Here is an 11,170-nt window from a genome sequence, read left to right as displayed (position 1 = left end):
ATCGGTGCTGGAGTCGTGTTTCCGGCGCTGTGTTTGCGGCAGATGGAAAAAACTTGTCGGTGGGAACACACAAAGAGACCGATTACAGTTTTGTGGCAGTATTTTCTGCATGGCTGTGGCCTGCTGATGATTGAATAGTCGTAGTGAAATCTGCACTCTCTTGCCATGGAGGAGGACATAGAGGGCTTGTACTGCGCTGATGGTCACTAATGTAGGGCGAAACCCAGTACGCGATAGGTCGTGTTGTATTTACCACCATGACATTTTAACAAGGCCGCACATTCTGGTGGCAGAGAACCCAAGAAAATGCTGCTATGCAGCCTGATCCTCGTCAAGGAACACAAACAATCACGCAAACTACGGTCATCCTCGCAGTAGCGGTTTTTGGCTAACCATAGAACAAAGATGGTCGCTGCATCGCGCGCTTTCAGATGCGCTTCTGTGGCAGTTCGGAACGCTCTTCCGATATGAGGAAGACACTGGAGATATGCACTTTTAAAATCTCGTTGATTTTTACGTTCAGTTTGCTGCCCTTCCCCCGCACCTCGGATTTGCATGGTTGGCTACGTACGGTGCGAAAGACGTTCAACATACATACGTATATGCACGCATACATACTCGCACCGGGCTGGCAAAGTGCACTGCGTTGTTGGTTTGCCCACAGCAGAGGTCGCAAACGGGTTTTGATTCCTTACCCGTACCTGTACCCGGACGCACCAGAGTCGCAAACGGGTACCCGTACTCGTACCCGGCCGTACCCGTACCCTACGGGTATCGGGTACCTGATTGCGACCTCTGGGATGAAGCCATGTTGCAGGCGCGGGTGGGTTGATTCTAGGAACTTGAATTGTGAGAAGAGACAAGACGTTGGGAAATGACTGACAAACAGTTACTCACCAGTGACTCACGGTCTACCCGTACCCGGCCGCACCAGGGTCCCGGCCGGGTACGGGTAGCCGGGTATCGGATAGGGTACGGGTATCGGGTACCCGGTTGCGACCTCTGGCCCACAGCGAGTGACGGGGTGCCAATGGTGCTGTAGCTGCGGGGAGTTGGACGTGACATCCCCTCTTGCGCCTGCAGTTTTGTCCAAAAACGACGCGTCGTCTGTGACGGCTCCGAAAAAGTTAAACTGTTACCTGCATGCTTTATTGATGTTTATACTTTATTAACAATGTACATTTACGTCACCTCGAGGGCTCCTCTTGTTTTTCAAAACGACCCATCGAGCTGTTTTGGTGTCGACTGTTGGTGATGCTTACTACTGACTTTGCTGCTGACTGTGCTTGGAACAGTGTGCCAGTGAGTGAGGCAATGGTCACTTACCAAGTGGAGCACACGCGCCAACGCGTTTCACTCGCCACGTCTCGCAGGATTTCGCCAGGCTACAGAGTGAACATTGAATTTACTCGATAGGTCAACACTACGAGCCGAGATTTGCACATTAATGGGACAATGATCACTGTGGCCTGGCTAGGGGTGCAGTGTTGGGACGGTGGAAGGTGGTGGTGTGCGTTGTAGGGAAGGGGCTGCAAAGCTGCGGAAGGATTCGGGTGTCGATTGCTGTCCGACACGGGCTCTGGGAGACTTCTCATCGTCGCCCGCAAGCTCGCTGCTGTTAACACTACCGCATGTTTGTAAACGTGAGAGACTGCTGCCCTTGACACCGTTTTGAAGCGGGCAATATTGCTTGTGCTGTTATACGCAGAGCAAATCGAGGGTCGGTGTGTCAATGGACACTCGGCGGTTTCAAATGAGGTCAACGGCGTCTAACTAAACTTTCCCACTTGCGAATGAAATCAAAATTACGTTCACGGAAGCAGGGCCATGCATTGGCCTGGGATAAATCAAACTAAACTGGAAGTATTACAGCTGACACTAACGTCCTCCCTCCCTCCCCCGTCCTCCTCCCCCCCCCTCCTCTCTCCCCCCTCCTCCCTACCCCCCCCTCCTTCCTCCCCCCTCCTCCTCCCTCCCCCCTCCTCCTCTCTCCCCCCTCCTCCCTACCCCCCCCTCCTCCCTCCCCCCTCCTCCCTCTCCCCTCCTCCTCCCTCTCCCCTCCTTACCCCCTCTTCCTCCCTCTCCCCTCCTCCCTCCCCCTCCTCCTCCTTACCCTCTCTTCCTCCCTCCCCCTCCTCCCTCCTTCCCCCCTCCTCCCTCCTCCTCCCTCCCCCCTCCTCCCTCCCCCCTCCTCTCTCCCCCCTCCTACCTCCCCCTCCTCCTTACCCTCTCTTCCTCCCCCCTCCTCCTTCCCCCCTCCTCCTCCTCCCTCCCCCTCCTCCTCCTTACCCCCTCTTCCTCCCTCCTACCCCCCCTCCTCCTCCCTCCCCCTCCCTCCCTCCCCCATCCTCCTTCCCCCCTCCTCCTTACCCCCTCTTCCTCCCTCCCCCTCCCTCCCTCCCCCCTTCCATTGCGTGCCGAATGGCCCATTATGCAGCTGAGAATACCAATGGGACAGCATTGGCCCGAAAGGGTCCTGTTGTTGGTCAAGTTGTTCACCTTTTAATTTCAGAAAATACAATTTTACCTTTGCGTTGTATTGAACGCCTTTATAGGAATGTCGATGTAATGATAATGACACATTGTAGGACAGACGTGATTGTCTTGTTTTCTGCCCGTTCATACACGATGATGCGTATTATTTGATGCAACATACTATGCCCTCGAGTCACAGAGCACTGTTAAAAAGAGTCCTCGGAACTCACTGAATATATTATTTAAAACGAAAATGTCACGTGTCATAACACGCCTTCGTGTAAATGCAATAAAAGCAAAATGCTGTTATGACATTCAGAGTGTGCGCGTTCCTCAACGCAGTCCGGTGCGCGTGTGGTCCGTTCAACCCACGACTCGTCACCTGCTGCAGTTGCTGTTGCTGCAGTTGCAGCAGTTGCAGCAGTTGCTGCAGTTGCAGCAGTTGCTGCTGCTGCAGTTGCTGCTGCTGCAGTTGCTGCAGTTGCAGCAGTTGCTGCTGCAGTTGCTGCTGCTGCTGCAGTTGCTGCTGCTGCAGTTGCAGCTGCTGCTGCAGTTGCTGCTGCTGCAGTTGCAGCTGCTGCTGCAGTTGCAGCTGCTGCTGCAGTTGCAGCTGCTGCTGCAGTTGCAGCTGCTGCTGCAGTTGCAGCTGCTGCAGTTGCAGTTGCAGCTGCTGCAGTTGCAGCTGCTGCAGTTGCAGCTGCTGCAGTTGCAGCTGCTGCAGTTGCAGCTGCTGCAGTTGCTGCTGCTGCTGCAGTTGCTGCTGCACCGTGCCCAGTGCAGTGCGTTCTCTCTGCTGTACCGCTTCCCAAACGCCAGTCGGCGCTACCCACCACCACCACCACTACCGTGCTCATGCCTCTCCGCGTTCGTCAACGTACTCCTCCCCCCCTTCAAATACAAATTAACTCGTTCCACGCTTCACTCGCCCGATGATTGTTAAACACGTCCCACCTGACGCGCTAAGCAATTCACTCTCCCCGCGTTAATAGAGCAGATTCCATTTTTCTTTGAGATGAGTGCGCGTGTGTCCCTAGGTCAACTCAACCTCAAATGTTTCAAGTTTTCAAGTTTCATTTATTAGGTATAGCCCTGTGAGCCATTCGGCTCTTGAATCGGGTGCAACCGCAACAAACAAAAAAACAAAAACATGAACAAGAAAACATGTTAAAGTGACTTATGTGCAAACAGAAAATCCAAGAAAAGACAGCAAAAATTGCAGAAAAAGCACCGTACACCAACACTGTGCAAAAATCCCAGTGGGATGCAAGTCAAACAACAACAACCACAAGACAACTTAGATTAAGGCCATCAGTCTAACTCTGTACAAACAAACATGGCCAAACCGAAAAACTTTTCAAAAATCACCAAAATAAAGCCATAAAAGCAATGAAACAGTGATCATAGGAACAAATGAGTACCTGGTGCGGTGTGTAAATATCACCACTGGAGAGACAAAGGCGGTCGGGCGTTGTGCTTGCCACCCATCCCCATAGAAAACTAACCGTGCTGCTGACACAGGCAAACCCAATGTTAATGATTTTGCTCACCTGCCAATACTGGACATCTGTGAAAAATAACTTCATAGCTCATCGGGTTCTTCCAGTCTGACTAAAGATTCTGATTTATTAGCCAATGCTCACGTCTGCTCCCCCCCCTCTACCTGCGCCCAGACTCAGTTGGTACGGTCCAAAATCATAACAGAAGATTGCTGTAACTTAATGTCTTAATCTCGCGTAATCCTGCCGCTTATGTAACCCTATGAACGTTGCACGCGTCACAGCGATGGTATGGTAGTTATGTGTGTTGAACCTCTTTCGCACCGTACGTAACTAACCGTGCTAATCGGGGGAAGGACAACACACCGTGTCAACCCACGCGGTTCACCCCGTATTTTTGTGCAGGGAAATTGAGTTTTTAGGTCCATACGGCGTACAGCCGTTTCAAAAAAAAGTTATTCGTCTATTTGTTTGTGTTTCTCCCTTGTGATGGGACTTTGTATGGACGAACGTTGAGATGTATTAGGGCACGGGATGACCAATAAGGTCTGAGTTGGTCTCTAATAAGGATGGGCACCACTAAGTGTCAAGGCAGAACACAATGGAGGATTGGGGTCTACCTGCAATAGGGGAAGCGGGTGATGAAAATCAGATCACTGTTAGTGTGGCCGGCTAGGGACCCCCCCCACCAACCCCACCAAACCCGCGGAGGGTTCAAGTTCATTTATTAGGTATAGCCCTGTGAGCCATTCGGCTCTTGAATCGGGTGCAACCGCAACAAACAAAAAACAAACATGAAAAAAAACATCTTAAAGTGAATATGTGACTAAGTGCAAACAGAAAATCCAAGAAAAGACAGCAAAATATTGCAGAAAAAAACCGTACACCAACGCTGTGTGCAAAAATCCCAGTGGGATGCAAGTCAAACAAGAACAACAACAACCACAAGACAACTTAGATTAAGGCCCATCAGTCTAACTCTGTACTACAACAAACAAACATGGCTAAACCAATACACTTTTCGAAATCACCAAAATAAAGCTATGAGGGTGAGTCGAGGAAGACCCCAGTGATATTTGCTTGCGAGCTCCAGCCAGCAGGGAGCAGGAGCGGTCCCCGAAAACCTCACAGCGTCTCAGCTTGGACACGCGGTGGGGGAGCAGGGGAAGGGCAGAGGAGCGCAGGCCGGGGTTGGGCCCACGGCTTTCTTGTGAATATAGCCCAAAAGTGGGTGGTAAACGCCATCTCTCAGGCTAAAGGTGCCTTTTAAGGGTGTGTGTGTGTGTGTTCGGGGGTCTATTAATTGAGGATCACAAGGCATCCGGATCACCCTGTTATATGATACAACAAAAGATCCTTTCTTTACTCGGGAAAGCATCTTCCGAGATTCAAGACTGCTCTTCAAGAGGGCCCTGCCACGTTCTGGATGTTTGGTCAATTGCATCGACGAATTGCTCGTTGTCGGAAATTGCTGAACAATCCGTTGCTGTACGTTACTTCTATGCTCCCGCGCCTTCAACCCCTAACCCTTCTCCGACTTGTCTGTGGTTCGCTCCGCCCCTGAATCTCTCTCTGTCTGTGTCCGAGAGCTGAACCCCGTCTCTCGCATAAACTGCGTTGCGACGTCATTGTATGTCTGTTGAAGGCGAACGATACGGCAAATCCATTCCTCTCGACGAGCTCTACACGATGCGCTCATCAAAGTTTCAAAGTTGTGTTTATTCTGCGCATTCGTCCTCGCTGCTGCGCTTGGATACGACACGACAACAGAACGATCTGCGCCAGGCGGGTCACGGCGTTTATGTGCGCGGTGGGACGGAGTCGCCAAAAAGAAATTCATCAATTACGATTTTGACTTCCGTTCATTCGGGACCCCGGTGTCCCGCCGCCATATCGTCAACTGTTGACAAACAGCTGTGGTTTGCGAATTGCACAGCATCGATCATCCGTGCAGGCAATGACAGACGAATGGGCTGGGGGGGGGGAAGGTTGTTGACATTGCATGGGGCCCATGCACGGTCACGATTCTGAGAAACTTGACCGACGAGAGCGACAATTGGGGCTTCTCAAATCTCAGTCGCCTCCCCCCTCCGCTCAACTTGACGGCAGACTCACCGGACCGGTTCAGATGCCCACAGCGACAGCCATGAGCGACCACACGGGGGCCTCATTCCTCGCTCAACATTCTCTGGGAGGTTGAAGTTTGCTGCTTGGTGATCAGTACACGCAAGCCCCATTGTGAGAGGCATACTGGAAATGTGGTGGAACTGGATTCTTTGGCCGCTGGTGGAGAATTTTCAGAATATTTGGCTGCTGCTGCTATACATTTCCGCGTGCTGATAAGCCACTTCGTTGAGCTATTATTTGTGATGGAAAGGTCGCTTCTGGAAGAGAGCTTTTTAGATCAGTGGGCTTTGCCTGGTGAAATAATAAAAAAGTTTAGTTTAGAACAGGTGGCAAGTGACCGGTAGTGACAGCCGTAGCGATAGGTATACTGGATGTGGTGAGTCGGGCACGGTCGCTGACCCGGACAGACTCGATTGAAGGAAGCCCTGGGCGGCACAGACGGGCACTCAATGGAATCATGGTCGATTTTTTTCTCTTTGATAAAATTTCAGCTGAGAAAACGGAGAGAGATGAACACGTGGATTGGAGGACTAGTTGATGCCAGTCGCAATTACTGGCGAAACGTCGTACTCGCATTGTAAATGTCGTGGGTTTACTCTCCAATACACCGGTGTACTGTACTAGTAACGAATTGGCATGTTTTGTTTATGCGGCAAACCGTGCTAATTGGCTATGTCGGGTGGTGGCGGGTTTAACGACGCATTGATATATTCACGCAATATATAACCTAAAACCCTCTGTTATGGACATAACGTCAAGTTAGAGACATCAAATTGACTCGGGTAGGAAGCGTCAGCAGAAGGGATGACGGCCAGCGGTCGAGGCTAATAACGGAGTGGCAGCAAAAGTGGAGATTATGTGTGCGTGTTCAACTTCTTGCGCACCGTACGTAATCAACCGAGCCAATCGCAGGTGCGGTGTATATTTGTACGGATGTTGAACTTCTTTCGCGCCGTACGCATCCAAACGTGCTAACCGCAGGTGTGAGCGGATGACGTCGGTTCGCGTGTGGGATCCAGGTGGAAGGGTTTTCACAGCGGAATCGTGAAATTAGGGCAACGGTTTTGCAAGGCCTTCATCCAGCAGTAGATACATCGTGGCAGACGATGACATGACGATGATAGAGTTACAGGGTGATGACGTCGTCACTTTAACAATCCGAATTTTTTTTTTAAAGAATGAAAATTCGAGCTGTGGGGGTTTAGGGCCTCGTCATTGGTGATGCGTAATCGTGATGACACATGGCCCAGCGATGGCGCCCATTCGGTTTGTATCTGGCGGGCCAGCTCTGGTTAATAACCCGTAACAATAGCGCTTATCATACCACCTGTCAACCCCTTATCAGTGCCCTACCTTATTTACAGATCAATTCAGGCCTCATTGGTCACCCCGTGCCCTTAGAAATCTCAACGTTCATCCTACAAAGTCCCATCACAAGGGAGAAACACAAATAGACACATTTTTTTGCCCGTATTGAAACGGCTGTTTGCCACCGTATGGACCTGAAAAATCTATTTCCCTGTACACAAAAATGGGAAGACCGTATGTATTTACGGGTTTGCTAGTGCTATGATGGGCGACTACCGTGCAACACATTCCTGCGGAGGGAGCTGGTAGGAACGTTGGGTTGCTCGGTCAATGGCCAGGGTCAACAGCGGCGTGGTGTATTCCGCAAATATGCCCGACTGTGAGGGCGGGCACAAGCCGTCGTGAGTAGGTTAAACGTTGAGTTTTATAAGGGCACCACGGGGTGACCAGCCCCTCCCCACCCAGCCCCACCCCTCCCACCCCCCACCCAGCCCCACCCTCCCCACCCAGCCCCTCCCCACCCTCCCCTCCCCACCCAGCCCCTTCCTCCTCACCCAGCCCCTCCCTGCACGACGGACACAATAATCCCGTGGGCTGGTGTAACCAGGAGGTTCCCCACCGCTCTGGCCTTCGCTACTGATTGGCTCACAAGTGACGACATCACATTTGTCCCCCGTCTATTCGAGACCGAAGCAGGAGGATTTCTCCATCAACTCTGGCTGTCCGCCTCATGATGCTGGTTGTTGATTACTGGCGAAACGTCGAGCTCGAATTGTAAATGTTTTGGGTCTTACCGTGTGCTGAACTAGTAACCACTTGACACGCTTTGGTTACGTGGGTTGCGTGACAAACGTTACTAATTGGGTGTGTCGGGTGGTGGCGGGTTTAACGACACATTTATACGTCAAAAAAAACGATATTATGGATGATATTGGTCGCGAAATCCTACATCGTGTTAAACAGGTGCTATAGGCTGTCGTGGGCAGCAGAGGGCGGTGCAGCAAAACAATTCGATCGTCTCATAATCGATGCATCGCCTTCACAAACCCGCACTGACCAGAGTGGTGAAGTATGGTCAAACAACCCCCACGACCCACACGATGCAGAGAGGCCCTCCTCCGGCGGTGGGTTGACACCACGTGCTTGTGGCATGTAGGCGCAGAGGAGATATCGGTCTGTCTGCCGTTCTTCCCATTTGTGTTGTTGATGTCCTTCCCACGCACCTCTGACAATTGCCACGCTTGGCTTCGTGCGGCGCCAAAGACGTTCAAAAATATGTGGCATTGTTTAGAATGCTCGTCTGTGTGCGTGGCATTTGAATGAGCGTTCTAAAGCCAGGGGTTTCCCACACTTCGATTCTCGCGGTAGGACCACGACCACCACAATCTGTCGTTCTGCGTTCACCAAATGCAGTCCTACCCATTCAAATACGAAGTAACTCGTTCCTGCGCTGCACGTGTCCAATGATTGTTACGCGTGTCCCGCCTGGCGCAATTTTGACGATGTCTTCGTTAAGAAACAAAGCCCGTTCAAATTCAGATTGGGATCTCAGTGTGCGTGTGCGCACGTGTTCTACGTGTGTGTGTGCGCACGTGTTCCACTGTGTGTGCACACGTCTGTCCGTCGTTGTTACCAGCCAGTGGTTCTTAACCTGGGGGTGCACGCATCCGCTGGGGGTGCGAGATGCCCTTGCTGGGGGGGAGGGGGGGGTGAGACGTGGCCAGGTTGTTTTAGAAGGTAAATCATCGAAACACAAATTAAGCACTGGGCACGTTAAGCAACAACTTGCTTTGTTTCATCACACCCTGTGCATGTATCGACATTGTACATTTTAACGCTTGAGAAACCAAGGGGGTTAAGAACCACTGGCCTAGAGACCCCACCAGTAGAACCCGGTTTGTCTGTCATTGTTGAGATCCTCCATCAGAGATTGTGTCTGTAATTCTAGATTTGAAGTTTTCGTGACTGCAAGGATTTATACTTTTTGATTTTTTCGGTAAAATAAAATACATTAAATAAGACACACCTAAGCGGTTGTGCTTTCGCTACGTTGTCCCTACCTGAAGAAGGACGCTTGTGTTGCGCCCGAAACGTCGTGATTTCATTTATTTAATTTTTTTACCCACGTTTTTTACCACAAAAATAATATTCAGGGCCTACCTTGGCTCCTCCCACCCTCAACCAGTATATATACAAGGACTGTTTTCTTGGAATTTCTCTCACTTGATACAGCTATCGTGCTGTGACGGTTCCACCTGAAGACGGAAGCTTGTGTTGTCTCCGAAACGTCGTGATTTTTATTTTATTTTAATTTTACTTTTATTGATTTAAATAAAAAAATTTTACCTACGTGACTTTACCGACAAAACCTAAGAATACAAAGAGTACGTGTTTGTAATCTCAACGTGTCAATGTTATCCCCAAGATCTGTTTGAAAATTCCTCAACCGACACGCTTTACCTAAAAGAGGCGTCAACGAGCAGGTGGTGTAAGAGGGGGGCTCTTGAATGTGTCACCCGCACTCGAATATACAGCAGGCGTCAGGGTCGGGATCGAACCCACAACCTCCTGCATACCAGGCGAGGTTGTTTACATCCCGTCACCGCGGCGCCATTCATTCACAGCCTCGCTAAATATTGAAAAAATCTCGTCCGCTGACTCTTACAAGAAATATGTTGAAATGTGTTTACGTTCTTCTGCACATGCCGGTTTATCCGAGCATCAGGAGCTCGACGTCTCTGCGCTCCCACCTCGATTCTCGCTGTCCGGTCACGTGCTGCGTACTTGGCAGGTACAAGCGCAGCTCCGCAAATGTCCTAGTCATTCCGCTGCCGGCAGAAGGGTCTCCAGAGCCCCGCTCTCTACGCTTGCGTACGATGGATGGCAGATGCCAATGCCGAGGTCCGCTTGTCCACGACGAGAGACGAGAGGGCTTCAGCGGAGAGAGTTTGTGGAGTTTTGCTGCCCCCCATCCTCCTCCGTTGAATGAGCGCATGCACACAGTGGGCTCGCATAACGCGCATGCATAATGTACGTTGACTCATTAATCCCCACCCCCGCCCCCCAACTTTGCGCAAGAGCGCAGAAGCGTGGTCACCACATCTACGCCTCTATATAAGGAACGAAACAGGTGGACTTCTCTGCAAATCTGGCTGTCGCCTGATGAAGCTAGTTGTAATTACTGCCGTAAAACGTCGTACTCAGATTGTAAATGTTGTGGCTTGGCTCTCCAACACACCACCGGTGTGATGTACTAGTATACTACACTATACACCACACTATACACTACACTATAGACTACACTATACACTACTATACACTACACTATACACTACACTATACATTACACTACACACTACACTATAGACTACACTATACACTACTATACACTACACTATACACTACTATACACTACTATACACGACACTATACACTGCACTATACTACTATACACTACACTACACACTAGTGCTGTACTAGTGACGAATTGGCCACGTTCTGTTTACGTGACAACCCTCAGTAGTTGGCTGTGTCGGGTGGTGTCGGGTTTAACGCGATCTAACCCCCCCAAAAAACTCTATTATTGATGATAAAGGTCACCTGCTACGTGTTAAACAGACCACAGTGGCCTGCTGTGTGGTCCATAGTTTGGGATTGCATGGCCAAAATCGCACTCCGGTACTCTGGATTTTCTGAAATGTATCTCTATGGGTCTCTGTGCAGCTCCATGAGTCGCTATGTATCTCTGCGTCTATCTCTATTTG

This window comes from Lampetra planeri, chromosome 63, assembly GCF_965212315.1.
Source record: "Lampetra planeri chromosome 63, kcLamPlan1.2.h2, whole genome shotgun sequence".
Classification (NCBI taxonomy): Eukaryota; Metazoa; Chordata; class Hyperoartia; order Petromyzontiformes; family Petromyzontidae; genus Lampetra; species Lampetra planeri.
This window is presented reverse-complemented; position numbering follows the sequence as displayed.